We start from the raw sequence: 6,050 nt of genomic DNA on the forward strand, positions 1-6,050 counted from the left end.
GCGGGCAGACTCGCGCAGTGACGTTCTCGGCATGCAGCATTTGCAGGTGAAATGCACACTTTTCCATGAATCGGGCCCTAAGTGCACTCTCTGCGCCCTCCTACAGGGTGTGCGCACGTGCTGTTTGAGCTGTCATAGTGATGGTGTTTGCATTAACATCGTAAAGGATAATTGTGCTTCCGTATTCATCAGTGTTGAAAAAAAGTCAATACAATGCTCTTGAGTAGTTCTTTATTTGTAATGGTGTATCGCTTTCCACGCGACTAAAGGGCATCAGAGCACTGTACCGACATCACAATATTGGCAAGACAGTTCAGGTCACACAGATTATACAACAGACAGAATATGTTTTGACACATAAGGCGCCCGAGGGCAGCTGCCCTTAAAGGAATGGGGCCTCATTACGACCCAGGCGGTAAGTTACCGCCTGGGTCGTACCTTTACCACCATGGTGTAAACTACGTTTACGCCATGGTGGTTTGCGGACTTACCGCCCCATTCCGAGGTTGGCGGGGCGGTAAGTCCCCAATCCCCATTTACCCTTCCCCATTCCCATTTTTGCCCCATAGGGCATAATGGGAGTGGGGAAGGCGTTAATTACGCCACCGTAAATTACGGTGGCGTAATTAACATCAAGGTTCCTTAGCGCCATGGATTTTAACACCTGCTAAAAGCAGGTGTTAAAACCTCCATGGCGCTAAGGGACCTCGGAATCAGGCGGTAAGGGTCGGCGCTGTTTACGCCGCCGTAAAACCCTTACCGCCTGAGTCGTAATGAGGCCCATGGTCTAGTAAAAATTTTTATTGTCCCTACGGGTCGGCCATGTTTTTTAAGCCTAAGTGGCTCGATTTTAGAAAACTTTCCTATGGACCTTACCCGAGTTTTTGTCCATTAAACGCACGCGAAAACAAGCACCAGGGAGCCGCCTGGCTGACCTGCTTTTGCGGCACTAAATCAATTCCCCCGCCCCTGAGCCTGTCATCAGCAGACTCGTACCGCCCATTTCCCAACGCCAAAGCACGTCTCGTGTCAACATTCGCTGCGCTTCAGCTAATGACGTGTCGCCATGGAAATGGCAGGACGCCTCTTTGCTCAATAAGTATAAACAGACAATTTCACAAGACACAGCAGCAGATTTTCAATTCCATTCCTCTCTCTGTGTTATTTTGAGTATTCTGTGACTCGTTTCAGTGCTCTGGTCAGCTACCTTCGCCGCTAGTAGCCGTGTGTACACCTGTACCATCTCGGTAAATTATTTTACTCTGTATACCACACAATGGCTACAATAATGCCCTACATGTACTCCATTCGTCCACATGTACGAGCCCGAGTATACCGAGGAGGAACTACTGGAAAGGGAAGCACGCGAAAACGATGGAGATTCGGACGGCAGTTAGCAGGACGAATCAACAGATGAAGAGCCTGGGCCTAGTCGAGTAGACGGCGTCTCCACCTGGTGCACATGCAATCGGTGCGAGCTAATGCCAACTGAGGACGAGAACTGCTGCTGCCGAGAAAACTCGGGATGCCTGGCCTACATTTCGGAAGGCGAGCCATGACCGCAATGCATCACCGAGCTGCCAGACTTCAGGGCAGCCTGCCTCACACGGGCCGTGTTGAGAATAACGATGGTGCTTATGCACGAACTTCGAGCAACTGTTCGTCCTCGTAATCCGAGTAGCGAGTAAGTATACTCTGCTTGTCATGCCACTCCTATTTCATGTTCTTCTACTATATCCAAAATTACATCTACATATCATTGTAACGCATGTAAGTCGTTCAATAGTGTGCATTGTCTAGATAGCATTTGTCCATGCAGAATGCCATTAGTTACAAGAATTGTCATTGACAACAAATGTTTATTAAACTTATCTTGGTCATTTAAAAACAGTTTGTTTCATTCCTTTTCGCAGGTGGTACAGTCTGGTGGCCTATCGTTCCTTTACATGGTGGCTTCACGGGAGGCTTGGACACCGCGTTCGAAGCGTGATACCCGCCTGTGCCGTTCCTGCCATAAGAAAAACGTTCCCGAGTGACAGCGGTCAGTACAGGGGATTTTCTCTCGCTGTGCTGCAACCTGACCTGTATAATCTTTAAAGTCTTGTATTTTTGTGTCATGAAAATAAGATACAAAATAAAACACCACATATATTTTAACAACGGTTGTCTCGATTTTTTAAATGAATCAAGTGTGTCTCCATTCAAGGATGGACGTCAGACATCTGTGCTCCAAATGGGTGAAGGTCTGGTCGCTGTGAAGCAGGGTGGTCACTATCTATCTAAGCTAACATAACATATTCTCGATAATGCATGCACTAAATAACACTTGTTCAAAGTCTTTCAGTAGGTTATGTCTCTATAAAAGTCACACATATATCTATACTAACAATTACCATTGGATTATACAGGCCTTAGGGTCTTGACCACTATAATACACCGGTTGAAGTGTGGGTCTGTGCTCACAAGAATCTCTGGTATGTGGCATTTGTTATTGATAAGCAACGATATACTATCATTGATATAAAGGCGATATACTATATATTGATATAAAGGCGGTTCGCGCCGGTGGATGCGCGCTGGCATGGGGGGCTGTCACGGGCGCAAACGGCCAAGGTGCCAAACAGCATGTACACTTCAAAAGGTGTCCCACGCCAAGGGGCCATCGGTCACATGGCCTCCTCAGACCCCGTGTCTCCAGCCAGGCCTCCCCTTGAAGCAGGCCGCCCCCCTAATACCACGACATACATACGTCATTTATTCACAAACACACCCCAGTTTCTAATACTTTAAAAACCACTCGATATGTCTCATGAGAACATCTTTGTGCTTTGCAAGTCAACTCCTGAACGTGCTACCTGGGAACCACTGAGATCTATGCTAATCTGCTCATCGTCGTGCTATCCGTGAACTTCTGTGACCGCTTCGAGCATACCCATCAGTGCGCTACCTGTGGCCATCCACCTTTTCTCCCGCAACATACTGCTCTGCTTGCTGAATCCAACTGTTTGTTGGTCAAGGTAAGGCCATGTATCCTAGTCATATTTCGCAGATTTTTAAATTTCTATCTATTTGCGAGTAGAGTACACAATAGTGCTATGTTCATTGGACTCATTGCTATTGACTTGAGTTTCCATTGCTATGCTATCAATAGATCTATTTATTCTCATCTTTGTCTGTTGTCATCGAATTGCATCCTTCGGGGGTCCAGTCTATAATGTAAGCATGTTTCCTTTTCGTGCAAGACAGAACATCCAAGGGACGAGTCACATGTTCAGATTTTAGTCACATCATTTATACATTTCTGCAACCTATGCAAATACTAAGCCGCACATAATGAACTGGTATAGTTCCTGCGACCAAAACAAACCTTGCATTGATCATTGTATGATTCATTTACTTTTGTATCAAATCTTTATTCTTGAAGATTGTATAATAATGTCGATATTTACTTACAAAGAAGAATAAACGGCGAACGACACGGAAATTGCTCGAAAACGCTATTCCCACTCCATTCGTCCACATTCCGCCACCGGTGAGTTAAGTGTCCGGATTTAGCTTTAGGCCTTGCGGTAGTGTGTAGGTATCCGAACGGATTAATTGATATTGTAGGTGTTCTATCCCATGTTCTATCCCATGTAATAATTTCGATATTGATATGATTGTATAGTTTTTTGAATAATGTCATTTACCAATATATTCTTTTTTCGATTTCATAACCCACAAACGCAATGTATAAATATGGGAACAGGGAACTGTGCTGTATTGAGCATTTCACAAGTATTCTGTCGCCTTACATGGCTATTTTTAATATTGGCATTTCATTATCAATCATTAATTTACCTTTACAACTTCTTGACTATCCCTTGAATCTGAAGCAAGAACATTCTACATCCTTGATGTGGTCGCAGTTATCAACCACTTCTAGCACGTATCAGGTAATCTTACTAGGCTAATCCGCTACAGGCCTGTTTTATGCATGTCAAGTAATAGTTTTATTTTATCGTGTAATCATTTTACCAAATGTTTGGTTAGTGCTTTCAAATTGATATACACCTTAGTAATCGTCCACTGGTGTTTGTTTTCGGTTATAATTAGTGTTATCCATACTAATGCAAGTACTGTCTTTCAGGGAGATGCTGAAGCGTCCGCCACATCTACATTTCTAGATGTTCTTCAACAGCAGGAGGTATGGATACTGACAGCTCCATCGAGCGTCATCATCAGAGCTGGAATTCTTGTCGTTTGATTGTTCTACACAATGTTTCATTCGTGGTTAGCCGTTGATATGTACCTGTGCTGTCGACCCCAGGTGTGTGTTATGTTTTCACTATTGTAATCCTCACTAATGCAAGTACTATGTTTCAGGCAGTTGATGGAGCGTCAACCCCTGCACTTGATGCAGAGCCTGACATTCAAGTAATTCCAGGGGAAGTGGAAGCGGGACAATGAGTATACGAATCGGCGCAACAGCTTTCGGAAGTGCGCACTACATTTGCAACATCCATAGATATTCTTCAGCAGCACGAGGTATGGATAATGACAGCTCCATCATGCGTGATCATATAACGTGATTCCATTTGCTATACTTTCTTCCCTATTAACGCAAGTGCTGTGTTTCAGGGAGACGATGAAGCTTCCACTACAATCACAACATCCAATTTAGATGATGCAGATGTAAATAAATCGGAGAAATAAGTCAATGAAATGTGATCATATTTAGATTTTCCTTGATTCTTTTGGACAATGCATCATTTGCGGTTATCTCTTTATATGTACCTGTGCGTTCGACCCCAAGTGTGTGTTATGTTTCCAATATTGAAAACCATACTAATCCAAGTGCTGTGTTTCAGGGAGACGACGGAGCTTCCACCACAATCACAGCATCTCATTTAGATGATGCAGATGTAAAGGAATCGTTGAAATAAGTCGATGAAATGTGATCATATTTGGATTTCCCTTGATTCTTTTGGACAATGCATCATTTGTGGTTATCTCTTTATATGTACCTGTGCCGTCGACCCCAAGTGTGTGTTGTGTTTCCAATATTGAAAAGCATACTAATGCAAGTACTGTGTTTCAGGGAGATGCGGATGCCTCCTCTCCAATACAACCATTCATGGCAGTCCATGCAGAGCCAGAGGTATGGATACTGACAGTTCCATCGAAATAGATCATCACTGGTCGAATACTTGTTGTTTGATTGTTGCACACAATGTCTAAATCGTGTTTGGCTATTGAGATGTACCTGTGTGGTCGTCCTCACGTGTGTTTTATGCTAACAATATTTTGATACATAGTAATGAAAGTACTATGTTTCAGGGAGACGATGGAGCCTCATTCCGTGCTGTCTATGCGGATACAGAAAATATAGTCGTTGTAGCGCAAGAGGAAGGGAGGACATGCGGAAACGAATCGGAGCTACAGCGTGCAGATGTTGAAGGTCGAGTCAAAAAAGTTGCAAAGAAAAAAAAACAAAAAAAGGTTAGTTACAAACAGTTCATAACTTTAAAAAAAATGTTTGTGCTGGGGACTATTTTATGTTATTTTCCAGTCAATTCTACTACACTCCATCTTGTGTTTAAACTGAACATCCCTTTTCCAATCTCTCCTCCAGTTACCCGTGGGTGTCAGAACTATACACACACAGACAGTGAAGCGAATGAGAGATGTCGCTTGCCAGACCGTGTACACTATGGAGGAACTATTAATTGAGGCGAGGCATGTTCAGGCTCGAGATGCTCATGTCCAATGGCCAGAACATGAATTAACTGTGTTTGGAGACTACAGCAAAGTTGCATTGGACCATAGCTACAGTGTGACCGCACCACCACAAGAAGATGTTATTGAATGTATTGAAGATAGCTCTGAAGTAGTTGCAGATCAATTTACACAATCTACACCCGCCAAAAATTTGCCACCAAAAAACCTGTCGACATTGTGTTCTCCCATCAATGTTGAAGTAATAGATGTCGAAATGACAGAGAATGAACCCGCCGCAGCATCCATAGACGCATCAGAACTTGATATCAGCGATATTACTTACCAATGTG

The sequence above is a fragment of the Ambystoma mexicanum genome, chromosome 10, assembly GCF_040938575.1.
Source record: "Ambystoma mexicanum isolate Mex_15411 chromosome 10, UKY_AmexF1_1, whole genome shotgun sequence".
NCBI lineage: Eukaryota > Metazoa > Chordata > Amphibia > Caudata > Ambystomatidae > Ambystoma > Ambystoma mexicanum.